The 21,644-nt window shown below is 39.1% G+C and overlaps 1 protein-coding gene across 2 annotated transcripts in view; it reads right to left on the bottom strand.

Annotated features, from left to right (window-relative positions):
- Positions 1 to 19,909, bottom strand: part of LOC306880625 (TGF-beta-activated kinase 1 and MAP3K7-binding protein 2) — a 48,170-nt gene extending 28,261 nt beyond the window's left edge. Inside the window, exon 1 of one of the 2 annotated variants that reach the window (XM_079434260.1) lies at positions 19,702 to 19,909. The gene's annotated coding sequence lies outside the window, so the exon portion shown is untranslated. The remainder of the gene's footprint in view (positions 1 to 19,701) is intronic. The other variant, XM_079434259.1, reaches the window with a different exon arrangement.
- Positions 19,910 to 21,644: the final 1,735 nt, after the last annotated feature.

Genomic DNA, 21,644 nt, shown 5'->3' with positions numbered 1-21,644 from the left:
ATTATAAACTATGAATTAATATTTATGCTAAATTAGGGCTGGGCGATATGGCCTAAAAAAAAATCCCAGATTTTTTCACAAAAAATCCGATTTACGATTTAAATCGTTTTTACTAACTAAAAAACTACCTACTTACCTACTTAAAATCAATCTGCAGATGACAAAGAAATTGTTTAAAACAAGTTGTAACTTTACGGAGGGTCTATTTATACTAAGTGCAAATAACCCACCTTGTTGGCAAAGGCTATTTACACTAACTCCGCCCACCAACGTGCGACCAGGGGGGCGCGAGCATCAATTAATTCAGAGGCATTGCCTTGAAGATTTACGAATACGAGCTTTCAAATCTTCCTTCGCGCGCGGGGGGGGGTTGGTTGGTTGGTGTTGGGGGGGGGGGGGCGCGAGTGAAATTAGACAAACTTGGGGGGGCGCATGTCCTAAAAGGTTGAAACCCCTGGTGTAGATGGTAAGATGCAAGCTTTTTGATGCGAGTTCCACTCCGCCTTTTACCAAACTTGTTTCTCCCTTTTCAAATCTCATAGGAAAGGCATTTATTTTCAATAAAAATGAAGGACATAATCAAAAAGTTGAAAATAAAAGTATCGGGTAGGGTTAGGGTAGGTGTAGGGAGGGCTTTATTGTCCCAATAAGGTGGCATCCATTTAATAATTTGAATTAAGTAAAATGTATTTATATAGCACCTTTCACAGACAAGGAGTCACAAAGTGCTTTACAACACTATCAGTAAAACAAATCAAACATACACTCAATCACAAATAAAATACAAACATAAAAACAAAACAAATCCAAATATCTCAGAAATTTAATAAGAGCCAAACTGTACTGTTAATTAAAAGCTTGTCCAAAGAGGTGTGTCTTTAGGTGTCTTTTAAAAGCGTCTACAGAGCCCAGTGTTCTCAGTGTTAGAGAGCCTTGGAGCCACAGCACAAAAACACCTGTTGTCTTGAGACATGCTCTAGGGATAGTTAGAAGGTCCAGGTCACAAGACCTTAAAGACCGACCAGGAGAATGTGCATATCATAGTATAATGTCTTATAATAATTAAAACTATCATTTACACTCAATACGTCATTATTGCGTACGGTTTTATAATGCACTACAATACTGAGGTGCAGATAATTGCCACTATTTGCTATAAATAGCAGAAAATCTTGCTATTTTAACAGTGTAAATAGAATCCATCGCTATTTGCACTTAATGTAAATAGTATCTATTGCTAAGAAAATATGCTATTTGCACTTATTAGTATAAATAGAATCTAATTGCTATTTACACTCAGCGCTCACTGATAGCCGCTGCCCTAACTTCATTTTGTTTTGATTTTCCCTTCTGGGATTTGATCTGGATTGCCCCCCTTGGGGTTAAAGTGCAATCAGAAACAGCAAGCCAACAAGACAGTGAAAATGTAACATAAAATAAAATTACATAACATAAAATGTAACGTAGGCCTAACAGAAGACATAAAATTGTGTGACGCCCTTTGGCCTGAATCGTGAATCAGTATTCAGAAAGGCACAGGAAACAAATAACGATTGCTACTGGTTGCCTGTTACATTACCAGTGTTTCCCACAGACTTGGACTTTATTTGTGGCTGCATATATGCTAATTAATTCTCTGCCAGCAGGAGGCGCTTGTAGAGCAGGAGAAATAGAGGTGTCCTCGTAACGCTGTACACCAAAGCCTCTGCTCACAAACGCTGCTTTATCAGACATTATGCAAGATGAAATGAAAATGACATCCAAAATTTTGTATTACTCTAACCGCTTGCTTAGAGTAATAAATGATTTCTGCCCTAAAACATGTGTCTGCTGGCCTGGAGAGGTCTATGCTTTCCTCGCATTTCCCACACAAGCACCTATGAATCAAAAGCGTGTTTATCTCTCTCTCCTGCGGTGATAAGAAACCACTATTACGTAACGTTAGTGTCGGATATTAACGAGTGTGACACGCCTGATCAACGCTTAGTTTCTATTACTGGTCGTATCAATACTAGCATTGCTATTGCCTGATTACATTAGCTAACATGTGTATATCTGTAAGCTAACACTGATCTCTCACCAAACACCTGCCCTGTTCTCCTCACATCAACTCAATTAGTCTTCTCTGACCGTTGTTCTGTCTAATCCTGGCCTGTCCTGCTCTCTTGGCTGCACAGCAGGCTCATCATTTTATCTGTGGTCCGTCATATGAGTGTAAATACACATTTAAAATTTCCTCAGCGTCCCAACTGTCTGCGATCCATTGTTTTCCTGTGGTTTAAATGGACCGCTCTCCCTTTTGATGCGTCACGTCCGGTTTCAGATGCGGAAGTAAAACTATCTCACAAAAACGACTCCAGAAGCTTTAATAGCGTACTTTAAAGAAAATCTAGTTCCTACAGTATTTTTCTCATATATCTTGAATTCTGTGATGCTTTTTAACAGACTGAATCATGCAGAGACAAAGTGCACTAGTCTAACCTACTAGACTTCATCACGTCATGTGTGCGTGCACTCTCTCTAGGTGTTTTGTTTGGTTTTTGCAATATACTCGATAATGTCAAATCGCACATCGTTAAAACAACAATTAGGATATTATCGCAGACCCCTACGTCAGCATCCTGACGATTAAAGGCCTTAACGTTGAACCTGATGATCCTGAACATTGCCACACACTTGTCCCTGGATTTCTTGTGTTGGGCACTCTCTCAGTGTTTAACCAAGCTCTCGAGTGGAGAATGCTGTTAGTGTTTCCTAAACTCCGTCCCACAGGGTTTAAAGTGAATGCAGTGCACAGAGCACAGTGCATTTTCATAGCGGAGCCACTCGAAGTCTTTCAACCATTCTCTCTGAATTCTGTACACCTTTTCGGCTGCTGGATCAACATTCACCACATGATCGCTATCACCAGCATTACTTGTAACTTCAGGTGGTTTACAAAAGAAATCTGTCAGTGTTTTAATTTTCTCTCTTCAGCCATTTGCATTTCCCGCGGTAAAGTTAGTTAGCTCCCTGTCATCTGACAGCGGAAAGCAGTGACTGAGTGACTGACAGCTAATATTAACCAATCTAAAATCTGCATTAAAGTTAAGAATGTAAAGATGTTATGTAACATTTGATAGAACGGCGTATCAGAACAAAGAAGGCACATAACTGAACGTTTTTAGAGAAATGAAAACACGTCGCACTACAACAATTATATGCACTCGCGCAGATGCTCCTAAATATATTTTGAGGTCGCACAGATTAAATTATGGGAGCATATGCGAGGAGCCTTGCTCTATATTCTGCAGTCACACACAGGTCTAGAGGAGCGACCGTCTCCACATGACCTTTGATCCCTCAGTCGGACCGCTGAAGGACTGCTTCGGTCACACTGTGCTCAAAAACTCCCTGATACACAAACATTAAACTGGAACACACACATCCCAGGCTCGAGGCTTTAGCAGACCACTGTCAGGACACAGGAATAATAAAACACATGATGGTAAATTACAATATTATTGTCAATCGACCAATTTCGTGTTTGGTGGCGTTGTGATGCTGTTTTTGTGGGCGGAGCAGTCTATGCAAGCCATGGAATTAAAGAATTTAAAAAAGGTAAATCTGAGTTTATTTTTCTAAATTATGGCTTTATTATTTATTCAGGGGGGTGTATATTTAATTTAGTTCAGTTGAAAGCATCTGCTCTGCAACAAAACTAGGCCAACGGCCAGAGACCATATCTCAAATATCACAACTCATTTCCAAACGGTTTGGTTTCTGTCTTGTTTCCCTTTTGCCCATATTTGGTTTTTCCTGTCATTAGTTAATTATCAATCACTCATCACTTGTGTTTAATTAATCATCTTGTTTGTTCCTTTGTCCCGATCCCTTTAAAGGTCCTCAGTTCTCCTCATGTCTTTGTCAGATCTTGAGTCAAGTTCCTTTAATGTATCAGTGTGTTGAAGCGTAATAAAATACTCCTCGTCGTGCGCTCCTCATTCCCTTCAACCACCATACCATAACACATACCTAAAATACATATTTTACAGTCACTGTTATGCTTCATAAACACGCGAAGGCTTCCTAACAGTGGCCCTCCTTCACAAAACTTAACATCCAGCACTGTTTTTTGGTAGAATGGTAGAATGCAAAATATTTCAATGTAAGCATTTCGGTGAAATTTAATTTCTATTCAATATTTCAAGCCTTTATGCATGTTTGACTGACTGTCCCCCCCCCCACTCCCCCCATACCGTTCACAATTTATATATACTGCAAAAAATCCATTATAAAACACTCGTGCTTTTAAACCAAATACAAGCTGAAACAAATAATTGTGGACGTGACTCCTCGCAATCTCTGATGAAATCAGTCGGGTTTCTCTGTATTAGAGCCGTTTTAAACAACTGTCTGAACGCATTCGTTGACTGGATCCTTGGACTGAAAAGTTTGCTCCAGTTTACCAGTTTAAAAAAGATCCGATTGCAAAAACCAATTCAAATTAAGATCAGCTGTGAACAGTTATTACAAAACTGAACTTTCTGCTCCGTTTTAGCCTGTTTTGTTTGTTTATGTCAAGATCATTTTTCCTGCCAAAATCAGATCTAATAATGGTAAATCAGCTGTTTTTCAGTACATCAGACCTAAAAAGAGTCATGTTTCTTAAAATGCGTCTGTTGTCTTCCCTCGTTCACCGTGAGCAGGATTCGATTCAGTTTGATTCTTGGGGTCATTATTTTGATTTGATTGAATTTTGAACTTTCCAAACTTTAAACTCAAATTAAAATGACACTGAAAAAAAATCAAATATTAATTTAACACTTAAAACAACCGTTATCTTGAAACATCAGTTTCAACATCATTCTGGCGGTACAGCTAATAACGGCCGGCGTTCCTCTCCCTGACGGATGTAAGTTCGGAGAGGAATTATGAGAGCAATGCATGTGTGCAGCTATCAACCGTAATTATGACAGATTGTGATAGTTAACATCTGTGTAAAATTTCATTTATTTTTTATTTTCAAACAGTGAAAAAAAAATAATAATAAACTAGCTGGCACTAAATTTGGCACAGAGAACGGTGACTTTACTGGTATTGATACCAACTACTGAAATGTTGGTACGGTGACAACTGAGAGAACGTTTAGAAAGATATAACACACACTGTTGCTGATTGTACTCTTGATCTTTAGCTTCACATGCGGGAGATTTTCATCACAAGCAGGGACTGAGCAGCACTGATGATAACCTTCAGCTCCAGCACGCTGAATAAACTCATCACTTCATCAGAAAACACAGCATATCAACTAATCTTCAACATACAAGGGATGGGCATTTTTGCCAATTTCTTATTTCATGGAATTTCATTATGGAGATAATGAAAATATCTGAAGGCTGTTATGAAAATGAATGTTAAAAATATGATATGAAAACATGAACACATGATTAGATGTTGGATTATGATTATGATGCAGCAATGTTATAAAAAAAAGAAGCATCTAAAAAAGAATAGCTGCCTGAGGTGAAGCTGGCTTTATGCCAATAAACAAACCCATTCTATGACACTTCCTATGATATTAATCAGATAACCTAGATACAGAGATGGGTAGTAATGAGTTACATTTACTTCGTTACATTTACTTCGTTACATTTTTTGGGTAACTAATACTTTTAGAGTATATTTTAAAATAGGTACTTTTACTCTTACTCAAGTATATTTTTAGAGAAAAAAACGGTACTTTTACTTCGTTACTGTGGGCGACTCTCCTCTCGTTACTGTATCTTAATGCAATACAAGTTAAAAATGCTTCAGTTTATTCCAAACGCGCCGTCTACTTTTCTCTGGCCAATGAACGATGCCCATTCGCGAATGATTCAGTCTTTTGAGTCGATTCTGTTTAAAGGCTTTATCAAACCAGTTGGCAAACCAGTGAATCGGTTCGCAAATCAGTTTGAATGATTCGTTCAGTTCCCTGCCGCACGCGCTGAGTCTCTGAAGCGGTTCTCACTCAGATAACAGAGAGTTGAAGAACATCAAGAGCGCTGAAGATGTGGCTTTGGATCTACAGTCAGGTGAAAGCAAATCTGCAAAGGCTTGTTTGCTAGAGCTATATAAAGATCTTTTATTAGATGAACACCGCGTGTGCTGTCTACTGTTCCACAGGTATAGGCCACGATACCACTATGACATCACCAGTTTGTTGTATTTGTACCTTACATTAAATACAATGTATAATTTATATATTAACCCTTTAGGCGCCAGGGTTTTTTGGAAAAAATGCTGGATTTTGACATCAAGATTTCAAAAGCTTGTGGCTTGAAAGGGCTTAAAGATAGAGATCTACTGTAAATTAGAAAAATGTTGGGCATGACCGAAAGTTTATGTGGGGTGTAAATATACTCATCTAATTTGCATATTATGACGTCATCAGGGGCGGCCCTCTTGAATTTCATAATATTTAGGAAATAGTAGATATTGAATTGATGTTTGATTTTTTTGTTTGCTTTTTTGTCTTTTTCTCCTCATTCCAAATGATCAGAAAAGAGGAAACCAACAATAAAACAGGAGAAAGTACTAAATTATTACTATATTACTATACTATATAGTAGTAAAACGCATGTGAACAGTAGCCTACTTTTTGATCAGTTCATCAGTAATATTCAGGAAATAATAGATATTGAATGGATGTTTGAACTTATTTGCATGTTGTTGTTGTTTTTTGTCTTTTTATCCTCATTCCAAATGATCAGGAAAAGAGGAAATCAACAGTAAAACAGGAGAAAGTAGTAAATTATTACTATATTACTGTGCCATAGTAAAATACATGTGCCTATTTTTTGATCAGTTGACCAGCTATCTGCCCAATCAGGTATCTATGTGACAGTTTATAGTTCTTGAGAGTATGGTATCTCTCATTGCATGGCACAGCGCACAGACCGACCCCACACACTGCACCTGTACTGTCTGCCGGCGGCACTTGGAGCGCGCGCGATCAGAACAAACAGCGCAATCTGGCCGATCATCAGAGAGAAACAGCTCTCCTATGGACACTAAGACCACGTCCACCCCTGCCACCCCCATCCCCATTGGGCAAAGTGTTGAAATGATCACTTTGTTTGTGCTTTGTGAACGATCGCGCCTTGCGCAGCGGCACAATTGCGCGGAAAAGGTGTACCGGGAGAAGCGCGATCATTAGACGGCCGATCGTCATTTCCAAAAGGCAAATATTCCCCTTCAGAGTCAGAATCGGCCAATAACATTTGCAACACATCCTCACAGTACAACTTTTTATTAGCCGTTTGGCGATTTTCTCTCACAAATCTCACAATTTACTCAGGTGCTATGAACTGAATTGCTTCCGCATGAGTGACACGATAGCTCACTTACGCTGCTATTTCCTCGAACAATTTTGGTCTAGAATCGAAGTACTACATGTCTGCCATCTAGTGGAAGGGAATACAAATGAGCCATTACACCAGATTAGGAACTACAGCCCATTTCATGAAGTATGACGTCTTGTCGCAATTTTGCGACTTTGGCGCTTACAGGGTTAAATAAGCTGTCACAGAGTATGAAATGAACACCCGCGTTAGCTCTGCGCATCGGCGCGCGGCCTGTTCTAGATAGGGGTCGACCGATATGTGTTTTTCAGGGCCGATGCCGATACCGATTATTACAGACCAAGTAGACCGATAACCGATATATTGAACCGATATATATGTCTGGTGTAAAAATGAAAATGAATGTCAAAATTAAGAATAACAAGGGCTCTGACAAAAACGGCCTTCCCTAGTGTTGGTTGCACTTCTTACTCTTGTCTTCCCCCATGCATCCATCTACAATAAGGGTAATATATAAAGAGAGAGTTAAAAGTGGGGCCACTGTATGCTTCATGATTAAGCCTATGAATACTAAATACTACAGCTAAACAGCTTGGGGAAATGTAAGTATTTGGCTTCAATAATTTACATGTTAGAAATGTATGTGTAATAGCATAACCTCTCATAATTCTTCATTAATTATTTTCGGTTGACTAAATCATAACCTACAAGAGGGGACTATTCAATTCATCATCTAATGCACATCAGTTGATTAATTTAAAAAGCGCAATGTATATAATAGGTGTAAATAATTTAATTGTCTTCATAGCTCCATTGTAGAAGTTGCGAAGAAGACCGCAACTATTTTAATGAAACTATAACACTAATAGCCTGTTATAGGCTCACTTGGTTCAATAGTCTATTGAAATGTCCCAATTTCCGTCATCCTAATCTTGGCCTATGTGACAGTATCTTAATCTTGGCCTGTGACAGTATCTTAGTATTGGCCTATGTGACAGTAATTTCCATTAGTTTTCATTTACAGAGCAGTGCAAATGAAGGCATAAAACATTAATTTAATTTATCTTTTAATCAAATGAGAGTTAAACTCTATTTTTTGGCAAACAAATGCGTTTACTATTAAAATATTGTGTGATTGTTCTTTTAAACAAAAGTTGTAATAATTGTAGTAGCATTAGTAAATAAACCGAACTTTTATTTTGACGGGTTGCCATGAGGACCTCTTAAGTTTCTGTAGCCTATTTATGATATGACGATCGTTTTACTCAAACGAAACAGTCAAATGCTCATGAAGTAACTCTCAGAGCAGTTCTGGGGATGATGTTCATGTATTTATGTCCTCATTTAGTGACATGGCAGATGCGGAAAACACTGCGAGCGTCGCGCACTTCAGTGTGTGTGTGTGTGTGTGTGTGTGTCAAAACCGCGCGTCTGTGCCATTCACATATACAGAGACACGCCGAACATGCAGAATTCATATTTAAATAGTCTTTTTGTAGCTTAATGTTTACAGATAGTCCATATCATGAGTCGATTTAAGTGTACTGACCTACTTTTGATTAATTCATCCAAACTTTGACTAATTCCGTGACTCCGCGTTATACAGTAAATTCCATATGACTGGATTCCGCGATTCCCCCTGCGTTTCCCCCATCTCGGAAACCATAAAGATAATATTGTTGTTTTTACAACTTCAGTGTAGTGGATTGTAATTTATTGCAACTTGTGCAAGGTCTGCTGCTGCCTTTGAGAGAGAACTGATGCGTGATGAAGCAGCACCAGTTAGCATGCGCTTTCGGTGTGAGGGCGCCTTTAGTCTTCCACGTTGATTGGTCGGACTCCTGACTCTCAACAAATCAGATGCGCGGTGGGCGGAGACTGCTCTAGGCCACAGAGTGGTGAGTTCCGACAGGCTGCATCAGAGCCAAATAGCGCGTTTCAAAATTAAATAATTTTATCGGCACATCGGTTTTGAAAATGACCGATGCCGATTATCATAAAAATGCTTAATATCGGTGCCAATAATCGGCCAGGTCGATAATCGGTCGACCCCTAGTTCTAGACACAATTAATATTCATATTTTTACAATATTTACGCTTGCAAAAATATAGGCTACATTTGTTTACATTTTGCAGAACAGAAGATCCGTCAATATGCATTGTTTCGTTATGTTCAGAGCAGTCATGTGAGGCGTTTTCAGAGGTTACAGTGTCAGAGGTTATAGGATAATACATCATTAATTTACTTTAAAATATAATTTAATTCAGTGATGGAAATCAGAATTTTCATCAGCTGCTACTCCAGTTTTCGGAGTCATATGATCCTTCAGAAATCATTATAATATATTGATTTATTACCAGTGTTGGAAACAGTTTTGCTGCTTAATATTTTTTGGAACCTGTGACATTTTGTTCAGGATTCTTTGATGAATAGAAAGCAAAAAAGAGCAGCACTGATAATAAATCAACATGATTTCTGAAGGATTATGTGACTCTGAAGACTGGGGTAAAGGCTGATGAAAATTCTGATTTGCATCACTGAAATATATATATGTATATATTTTGAACGGCTGTGTGTGTGTGTGTGTGTGTGTGTATATACACATACACATTGCATAAATGTAATCTATATATCTAAATAAAAATAGACTATATTCAGTACCTATATGATCCAAAGTAACTAGTAACTAACTACTTGAGTAGTTTTTTTATCCGATACTTTTTTACTCTTACTCAAGTAACTATTCAGACTATTACTTTTACTTTTACTTGAGTAAATATTTCTACAAGTACTTTTACTTGAGTACAGTTTTTGGGTACTCTACCCACCTCTGCCTAGATACATAACATAGATGTAACATTACAACTTGCATCTACACAAAAGGATGCATATGCCAATGAACTTTAAGTTACGCGCTATAGAGAGAGAGAGAGAGCTCCCGCCGTGATGCGCTTTCAACAGCGCGCTGAAACACGGGTAAAGACAGATTTACCGTATTGACCTGAATATAAGACAATGTTTTTTATTGGAAATACATCTGAAAAAACGCAGTAGTCTTATATTCAGAGTCTAGACTTTAACATGTCAATAATACACCCACAACAATAGGTGGCGCCAAATACACATAAAACGAGTGTGCCATGAATGAAGATCGCGAGTGAAAACACAAGGAAAAAATGTTAGCCTGATGGGAACAAACTTCCTCTGTAAGTGATTTTAAAACATAAGACAGCATCCAGATTTGAAGACTACAATAAGATTTCACTTCTACTGTTAATGACATTTTGCTAGGCTACTATGAGATGGATGGACTAAAGGTTATATAATTCAGATGGGCTACCTGTTATTTTTATGGTATATCAAAAAGTGTATATTTTTAAATGTCATTGTTGGTACATTTTACCAGTATTTACCTTACTTTCAAAACAAAAATTAAAATAGGATATAAAAATATGCAATATGAAAATAATTTAAGAAAAAATGTGTTTTACAGAGAGAAAAAAAAACAACAAAAGATTTGGGTTTCATCTGGAAAAAGGGGGGCCGTCTTGTATTCAGGTCAATACGGTACTTCACATCCTATAAAGTTCTCATTATAATGCTTATGTCATTAATGTTTTTGGCAGATGTGTGCTATATTTTCATCTACATTATCAAGTGATTCCTAAAATCGCCTGCGTGTTTTCGATACAAAGTATGAACACTTTTAATTGAAGTATTCCTACTGTTGAACAAATATGACGGAAAACATCAGTATTTTTGAAAAAGAAACATCTTAAAGCAATAAGACCATCTCAAATAATTCAGTCAATATCGCGCATTGCATTTGAGCATGAAACTAAACACTGGTAATATGCAGAGCATTCAGCTGTACATGTTCAATACATGTTAATATCCCAACGCTTCCTATATTAGATTAATCAGATATGTATGTAGCTAACCCAGACATCACTACGTGACTTCAAAGCCAAGCTTCTCTCTCTCCTCACGTCTATACTTTGAACCGCATGCTGTTGCAAGCTAACCAATCAGAGCTCAGGGTGCCGCCCAAAGTGCTGCTATAACCAATCAGAATTTATTTTTTCCATGATCATCGTTTTCATGATCGATCATCGCTGTCACGGCCGAGTACTCCATCGCTGTTGCACATCCCTACAACATATCCGTCTACTTTTGGAGTTTACACAAAGAAAAAAAGTCATAACCATTTAGCAACAGGCAGGACTGCCGATTCGTTTCTGTGGCATCCGCGAGCACAGACTGATCTGAGTTTCATAAGAGTCAGTGACGTCGAGGCTGTACTGTTATTTCTCATAAAGGCACACGCAAGCCACAGAGGTTGGTCTGTTTTCCTGCCTAAATAAAAACTTATGGATTTAACGTTCGGTAGCAAAGAAATAATTACTAATAAAACTATTTCTAAATTACTATTGTACAGTAGAATGCACTTCTCAAGTAATAACAATAGTTTCTTAAAACACTGTGTTAGTAAGCACTACTGTGATTGCCACCATATTTGATAATACATTTGCACTAATATATAGGCCTAATAATTATATATTTATAATAATAATTATATTTCTATAAAGCTTACTGTGATTTATTGCATTTGTTTCCTTCGTTAATTGAAAAAAGGCTAGACTAATAAATTCTTGGGAATTAAGAATCAATATTGTTTCATAAAATGAGAATCAATTAAAATTGAGAAATCAGTATTTTTTACCCAGCCCTTTCGACTGAAAGATGCTCTGTCAAAACAATGGAGCAAATCAAAATGTTGGAGACGTTTTCTGCCCTGATAGGTAATGGACACGAAACACGAGACGGTATCAAGCTGTAGATGCTCCTTCACTGATATCTCCACATGCAAGATCTTGCTAGCTCGGCTAGACAAAGCTATGTAAATGTAAGTACATCTCAACAGAGATATAAACATAAGAAAGTGACTCAAAATGTTACAGCACTGGAACAAGACATTTCCTTTTGCTTTAAACGGCTCTCAGGTTCCTTCTCCAGCATGTGTTGTGAATTGCTCTGTTTGAAGACGAAGGCTTCAGCATCTTTGCTGATTACAGTTCACTTTCAAAGACCTTCCCTCTCTATCTCTTCTCTACTTAGAAAAACAATCATGATCACAGTTAAGTTTGCCATGATTAAAGGAACTACCTGAAAATGTAAATTATGTCAGCATTTACAAATGCCAACGGTTACAGCGTTTGCCTTTCTAGAGCACTTATTGGCCGATGCCAGGAATTACAAATGCCAATATATCACTCAGCGACTTACTGTGCTATGGCATGATTAGCACACAACACGTTATTGTGCTGCTGCTTAGAAAAAAGCTAAAAACGACAATAAAGCAGCAGCTCTCACATTCAACAGGTGCACAAAAACAGTGAAGACACTAGTAAATAAAGCAGAAACTCTGCTGCCAGCAGGACGTTTGAATAAAGCATTCACACAGAAACACGAGACGCTAGATCTACAGACACCTTATTCAAAAATGCAGCTTTTTCTAATGCGAGCGCAGTGTTTTCAGAATGTGTGCTGCTTATCTTTTGTAGCTGCACAATTTTAAAGCAAACTTTGTCAATTACAGCGTTATATGTTGGTCTGCTGCTGTTGTGTCAAAGGTTTCAACTTTCAGTGTGTTTTTGCAGAGATGTACGGTCACCTCCACTGACTGCATGCATGCAGTGGCCATTCTGAAGGGATGATTCTCATGCACTCATTTTCTTGTGAACCGACGGAAGAAATGTAGTCGCATGCATCCACTGGCACAGATGAAACACGGCCAATACCACAAAACACGTGAAGGAATGTCCATGTCAACCTGCATTCTGCAGTGTGAAGCGCTTGGGTTCAGAGAACAACACAAACTAGTTTAAAGCTGAAACAGCAGAAACACTGTGAGCAACGATACAGTCAGAAGATCTCAGACTACAAGGCGTGTCCAGACAGTGATGAGAATGCAGTTCCTACGCTCCAGAAGGGCTCTGTGAAGGCAGAAGCAGAAGCTTTCCAGCCCTGTCAGAGTCCAGATATTCTTATTTGTGACACCCTGTTCAAGTACCTTGTATTAAGAAAAACGCAAGCAAGTTTGGAACAGCAGCACGCAATAAAATTTTGTGTGAACTTTAGTGTTGGCCGATACACTAGATAATCATATCATAATATCGTCAGCCTGTGAGATCGCTGATACACAATATTATCGTGCTAATTACTTAGTTGCTTTCATAGTCGGAGAGTGAACCAACTCCAGCGTAAGGCTAAAAGTAGGGATGCACGATATTGGATTTTTGCTGATATCCAATATTTTTCACCTCATTTTGGCCGATACTGATATATTTCCTTTTGTCCTGTGCAGAAATGATAAGTAAAATATTATTAATTTTGGTTAGTTTTTAACAAGAACTTATTTGTTAGAATTAAAAAATTACGAAGGTTTTTTGACAGCACATTGAAGCTTATACTATAAACTATATATCAATCACTGCATTTTTCCCAGAAAGATGCAGTTAACCCTAACATTTTATTTTAACATTTAACATTTGTAGATGGTCTAAAACAAGAGTTGTAAAAATTATGAAAATCTTTTAGAGCTTATGACTTGTTTAAAAAAAAATTAATATTACACAATGAATAAATCAGCTATAGCGTCTGACCATTAAATCAAAACATAATCATTTTATGACATCAATTACTGCTTTATTTAATCAGAAACACGGTCTAAATGTTATTTGTGCAGGCTATTTTACTTTTTAATAGTTAGTAGGCCAACAGCACCCCCTACAGATTAAAACTCCTTGCGGAACGGCGTTAGGACCCAGGGGAGGCTATTACTGTTTACTCGATCACACACTAAACGCGTCATTCTGTGCTTTCACAGATTAAATGCAGAGATCTAAAAGAGGGAATCTCATCTTCATTCAGACAAAACTTTGCTTCAAGAATGAGTCACACTGCTGAAGTGATCTAATCGAGTTAATGTATTCCTCTTATCAGCAAGACATATCGGCATCATTTGTCATATCGGGCTGATGCCGATATTTACATTTAAAGCCGTTATCGGGAGATTCTGATATCAGTCCGATAATATCGTGCATCCCTAGCTAAAGGGAGCCTAATGTCACTGTAATCTATCAACTACACATTATATCTTTTTAGTCAAGCAGCACATGGATGTCGTGTCATAAAATATTTTTAATGTGACAGTTATTCAAAACAAGCAAAGAACATTTTGCTTGGCGAAATTGCTGGCCAATTTTCATTATACGTTTCACACAATTATACACCACATTCCTTGTTTCAGTTTAACCTAATTCCCACATTTCCTCCATCGAGTTTAATGTTTTTTTAGATCGTTTGTTCATTCATTCATTCATACAGTAGGCCAGGCGGTGAACTAGCCAGCTAGCAAACTGCACACGATGGCAGAATTTACGTATAAATAAATGGACAATTTTTATGATGTAGGCCTAAAATGAGCTTCCCCTCTTTGAAAGACCAGCAGCCGCCACTGGTGTAAAGTCAATATTAAATGCGTGTTCGGAGTTTGTCACACCACAGAAAAATGTGTTATTAACCACCCAGACAAATTTAAATGCTTAAAAAACCGCCAAGTAAACTAAATAAGGCATCAAAATCATGGAAAAATAAGCTGTATTCTCTGTTCTCAAACACTGGGGGCGTGTCCACTGGCGCTGAAACCACGCCCACTCACAGAAAGCTACCGTCCCTCTCAACTGTCTTCCTCTGCAGCTGATTTAATAAGGAGACCGAGCTGTTTTGTAAATGATCGCAACCAGGTATTAGGGTTGCATGATACACCGGTACTACGGTAGCATCGCGATACTAAAGCTTAAAAATAACCGTGGTGCCATTGCATTTTTTAAACTGTAGTATGGTCCATACAGTAATACCGTAAGATATGTTGTATGCACGACAGGAACACTGTTTAAAACATTCATTTGAACATGCATGCCAGCAGAAACATTACAAGCCGATTGCCAAATGTCTTTCTGCTGTGCTCTGTGTAGTATAGTCTGTGATTAGGCTTTATAAGGATTGAGTGTTTCCCGACGCTTCAGTTCAGTTTGCAGTGAGAAGTTGCTCTCACCGTCGTCTTATCAGAAGAAAGGGTCTGATGTCATTTTAAAAAACAGCAGCTCAAGCATCACTTATTCAACATCATAATATCTCACAAGAAAGTATTCTTGCAGTTTAATTGATTTGACCACTTCTAGAACAGGTGTAATAGTTCGTTTCTGGAAGCATCTTTGCGATCACGAGTGCAATTCATTCATCAACATAGCAGCTTTGCACTTGGTTCTAGTCAATCATTATATATGTTATGTTTTAATATACATGCTGCTAACTTGGAAATGTCGAGATATGCGAGCAAGAGTGCTGTTTTTGATTCGTTTCTGTCTTGAATGAATCACTGAGCCATTCAGAAAACAGTAATTTGATTCACTCCTGAAGGATTCAGACGTGTTGAAAGAATCGATTAAATGACTCAGTGATTCAGTTATGAACTTCTGACATCTGCTGGCCGTTTTAAGTTTCCCATCTAAAGTAGGCATTTTCCAAAATATTTCTATATTCAGAATTTAGTATTTAAAACATTAATCTCATAACATTATTTATGCCATTATAAATCCAGTCTAAATGCAGTGCTGAGATGAGTTCTGTTTAGGCATCGCTAGTAAACAGCAGTGATGACCCCAGCAGGTACAATGGTGTATTTATCTGAGGAAGGCTTCGCTAGTAAACAGCAGTGATGACCCCAGCAGGTACAATGATGTATTTACCCGAGGAAGGCATCGCTAGTAAACAGCAGTGATGACCCCAGCAGGTACAATGATGTATTTACCCGAGGAAGGCATCGCTAGTAAACAGCAGTGATGACCCCAGCAGGTACAATGATGTATTTACCCGAGGAAGGCATCGCTAGTAAACAGCAGTGATGACCCCAGCAGGTACAATGGTGTATTTACCCGAGGAAGGCATCGCTAGTAAACAGCAGTGATGACCCCAGCAGGTACAATGGTGTATTTATCTGAGGAAGGCTTCGCTAGTAAACAGCAGTGATGACCCCAGCAGGTACAATGATGTATTTATCTGAGGAAGGCATCGCTAGTAAACAGCAGTGATGACCCCAGCAGGTACAATGATGTATTTACCCGAGGAAGGCATCGCTAGTAAACAGCAGTGATGACCCCAGCAGGTACAATGATGTATTTACCCGAGGAAGGCATCGCTAGTAAACAGCAGTGATGACCCCAGCAGGTACAATGATGTATTTACCCGAGGAAGGCATCGCTAGTAAACAGCAGTGATGACCCCAGCAGGTACAATGATGTATTTACCCGAGGAAGGCATCGCTAGTAAACAGCAGTGATGACCCCAGCAGGTACAATGGTGTATTTATCTGAGGAAGGCTTCGCTAGTAAACAGCAGTGATGACCCCAGCAGGTACAATGGTGTATTTATCTGAGGAAGGCTTCGCTAGTAAACTGCAGTGATGACCCCAGCAGGTACAATGGTGTATTTATCTGAGGAAGGCATCGCTAGCAAACAGCAGTGATGACCCCAGCAGGTACAATGATGTATTTATCTGAGGAAGGCATCGCTAGTAAACAGCAGTGATGACCCCAGCAGGTACAATGATGTATTTATCTGAGGAAGGCATCGCTAGTAAACAGCAGTGATGACCCCAGCAGGTACAATGATGTATTTATCTGAGGAAGGCATCGCTAGTAAACAGCAGTGATGACCCCAGCAGGTACAATGGTGTATTTACCCGAGGAAGGCATCGCTAGTAAACAGCAGTGATGACCCCAGCAGGTACAATGGTGTATTTACCCGAGGAAGGCATCGCTAGTAAACAGCAGTGATGACCCCAGCAGGTACAATGGTGTATTTATCTGAGGAAGGCTTCGCTAGTAAACAGCAGTGATGACCCCAGCAGGTACAATGGTGTATTTATCTGAGGAAGGCATCGCTAGTAAACAGCAGTGATGACCCCAGCAGGTACAATGATGTATTTATCTGAGGAAGGCATCGCTAGTAAACAGCAGTGATGACCCCAGCAGGTACAATGATGTATTTACCCGAGGAAGGCATCGCTAGTAAACAGCAGTGATGACCCCAGCAGGTACAATGGTGTATTTATCTGAGGAAGGCATCGCTAGTAAACAGCAGTGATGACCCCAGCAGGTACAATGGTGTATTTATCTGAGGAAGGCATCGCTAGTAAACTGCAGTGATGACCCCAGCAGGTACAATGATGTATTTATCTGAGGAAGGCATCGCTAGTAAACAGCAGTGATGACCCCAGCAGGTACAATGATGTATTTATCTGAGGAAGGCATCGCTAGTAAACAGCAGTGATGACCCCAGCAGGTACAATGATGTATTTACCCGAGGAAGGCATCGCTAGTAAACAGCAGTGATGACCCCAGCAGGTACAATGATGTATTTACCCGAGGAAGGCATCGCTAGTAAACAGCAGTGATGACCCCAGCAGGTACAATGATGTATTTATCTGAGGAAGGCTTCGCTAGTAAACAGCAGTGATGACCCCAGCAGGTACAATGGTGTATTTATCTGAGGAAGGCTTCGCTAGTAAACAGCAGTGATGACCCCAGCAGGTACAATGGTGTATTTATCTGAGGAAGGCATCGCTAGTAAACAGCAGTGATGACCCCAGCAGGTACAATGGTGTATTTACCCGAGGAAGGCATCGCTAGTAAACAGCAGTGATGACCCCAGCAGGTACAATGGTGTATTTACCCGAGGAAGGCATCGCTAGTAAACAGCAGTGATGACCCCAGCAGGTACAATGATGTATTTACCCGAGGAAGGCATCGCTAGTAAACAGCAGTGATGACCCCAGCAGGTACAATGATGTATTTACCCGAGGAAGGCATCGCTAGTAAACAGCAGTGATGACCCCAGCAGGTACAATGGTGTATTTATCTGAGGAAGGCTTCGCTAGTAAACAGCAGTGATGACCCCAGCAGGTACAATGATGTATTTATCTGAGGAAGGCTTCGCTAGTAAACAGCAGTGATGACCCCAGCAGGTACAATGGTGTATTTATCTGAGGAAGGCATCGCTAGTAAACAGCAGTGATGACCCCAGCAGGTACAATGATGTATTTACCCGAGGAAGGCATCGCTAGTAAACAGCAGTGATGACCCCAGCAGGTACAATGGTGTATTTATCTGAGGAAGGCTTCGCTAGTAAACAGCAGTGATGACCCCAGCAGGTACAATGATGTATTTACCCGAGGAAGGCATCGCTAGTAAACAGCAGTGATGACCCCAGCAGGTACAATGGTGTATTTATCTGAGGAAGGCTTCGCTAGTAAACAGCAGTGATGACCCCAGCAGGTACAATGGTGTATTTATCTGAGGAAGGCATCGCTAGTAAACAGCAGTGATGACCCCAGCAGGTACAATGGTGTATTTACCCGAGGAAGGCATCGCTAGTAAACAGCAGTGATGACCCCAGCAGGTACAATGGTGTATTTATCTGAGGAAGGCTTCGCTAGTAAACAGCAGTGATGACCCCAGCAGGTACAATGGTGTATTTATCTGAGGAAGGCATCGCTAGTAAACAGCAGTGATGACCCCAGCAGGTACAATGGTGTATTTATCTGAGGAAGGCATCGCTAGTAAACAGCAGTGATGACCCCAGCAGGTACAATGGTGTATTTATCTGAGGAAGGCATCGCTAGTAAACTGCAGTGATGACCCCAGCAGGTACAATGGTGTATTTATCTGAGGAAGGTGGTGATGACAGTAAGTCAGGATGGAGTCGTGATGCACTGATGTGATTGAGATCTGCTGGAAAGCATCAGGAGCTGTCTGTAGCTCTCGCTGTAATCTGGTTTATCTGGTTTGTCGTGTTACTCACAGTGTTTGACATGTTTCAGCAGACTGATACAAAGATATGAATCTGTTTTTATTATTATTTCAATCCAGTGATGTTTTGAGGCAGATTATGGTATTATAGTACCGAAGCCATGGCTGGGCTATAATACAGATCATACACTTCCTGAAACAAACACTAAACACCTGTTTCACTCCTAATACTGCTGTTATATCAGGTTATAAATCACACTACAGCTGCAGGATTGAGCTCTAATCCATACACACACAATCAGATGGTATAGGTTACACCATCCAGACTTATAAAAGCAGCTTAGAGGAGTAAATGAATGTTTTTGATCTGTCCAGAAGAACTCTGTTGCTCGTGACTGGCAGAGCTCTGATAACAGCAGATCTTTATTTCCTCTGTCAGATCAAAACAACAGCAGCGGCGGCTAAAGCCCGTCCTAGGCCTGATCCGAAGCGCTTTTCTCACCGTGTCATCTGCGGACAGAACCAGGCCCAACTCCGCTGCTCCGCTCTCTTCTGACAGCTCTTCTGCGTTTCTCCCTCGGCTCCCCTTCTTTTCTCTCTTCCTTTCTCACTTCTAACACATAACAATCAAAATACTGTCACACGATGTGGCGGCCGTACAAGTGAGCGCCTCTCGCGAGACTTCTCGGGCGTCTCGAGGAACGCGAACAGTCACAGCTCATGAATATTAATTAGGTCGCGCTCAAGATGCCACGTGACCTCGTTAGAGCACGCCCACACCGATGCTTAATATTAATGAGCACGTGCTGAAATGGGAGCGAGTGAACAGAGCTATGCTCTACATGGACGGAATTACTCTTGTTTGGTCATTTAGCAGGATAATACGATAAAATGATGCTTTGAACGAACTGGATAAAATTGCAGCGAATTAAAGGATTAATTTAATTAATAATTACAGCGAATTATTTCTGAAAGAGTTCAGAAACCGTCTCTTCTGAGAGCAAGTTATTATTATGAAATTTTGATTATTTAAAATAACTGCTTTCTATTTGAAATTATGTTATAATGTAATTTATTCCTGTGATTTCAAAGCTTCATTTTTAGCATCATCAGTCACATGATCCTTCAAATCATTCTAATATTCTGATTTGCTGCTCAAAAAACATTTATTATTATTATTATTATTATTATTATGCTGAAAACAGCTGAGTAGATTTTTTCCGGTTTCTTTGATGAATAGGAAATTGAGAAGAGCAACATTTGTCTGAAATATAAATATTTTGTAACATTATAAATGTCTTTATCATCAATATAATATTTTGTATATATTGATCAGTATAAAGCATCCTTGCTAATAAAAGTATTCATCTCTATACTTTCTCCCCCTCCCCTAACTCCAAGCTTTTGAGTGGTATAATCAGGGCTTGACATGAACAATTTTGTTGTTGGGAAATTACGTTTTATAGGACTTAATACTGCATACAAAAAATTATTTAAATTGATTTCCAGGTCATTTTTGACCAATTTAAAGGACATTTTCCCCTAACCGTATTAAATGCATGCATCATCTTTCATATCAAATTCTTACATTTTTCAATAATTTCACTTTATATAATAAGATAATATAGGGCTGGTCCCAATCATATGAAATCAGTATCTACAAGATCGATCTTTCCACTGCAGAAGAAACAGAAGTGACTGGAGCGGCATTCAGATGCATTTACAGACAGATCAGTGTAGCTGAAATACAGCATGCAAAATTATAACAGCATAAATAATGTTGTGAGCTTGGTGTTTTAAAATATATATTTTTTAATATACAAATATGAAATGTTGGAAAAAATGCAAAGATAAGCTACTATGACAGTAAACCGCCAGTAGGTGGCAGCAAGTGACTATCTTAATTAATGAGTCATTGAAGCATGCCTTCAAACGATTCGTTCAGACGACTGATTCATTCAAGAATTTTTTATTCAAAATTCAAAAACGCGAATCCTTCAGTACCGAATCACTGCTGTGTGTTCCTCAGAGATGCGCGGCTGTTCTGCTGTGATTTGGGACTATTTTCATTAACCAAATGGAGCAAAAACAGTCAACGCTGACAATATATCCTTTCAATAAATTCAAATTCAAATATTGAACTAACATGTATATAAACTAATCGTTTTAACTCTTATATAAAATGTCAAATTTGCAATCGTGGTTTTCAGGGAACTCCCTCTCTTGGACGTATATGTTGCATAACTATCTATATGTTATAAATATAAAAACAAAGTTAAATTTTTATGTTTCTTCTGTGTGCAGTTGCGTTCATATGTTTTGATTTCTCCATGAGATTCTCTCACATAGACAACTGCGTGAGCTTCAACTGTTACTGATTATACATTATCAATCACCGTTTACACTGAATGTAGTAAAATCAGAACCATTCTCACCGAAGTTTCG

The sequence above is a fragment of the Barbus barbus genome (assembly GCF_936440315.1).
Source record: "Barbus barbus genome assembly, chromosome: 14".
Lineage (NCBI taxonomy): Eukaryota > Metazoa > Chordata > Actinopteri > Cypriniformes > Cyprinidae > Barbus > Barbus barbus.
Note: the sequence above shows the minus strand (reverse complement) of the source record. Positions and strands in the feature narration are given on the sequence as shown.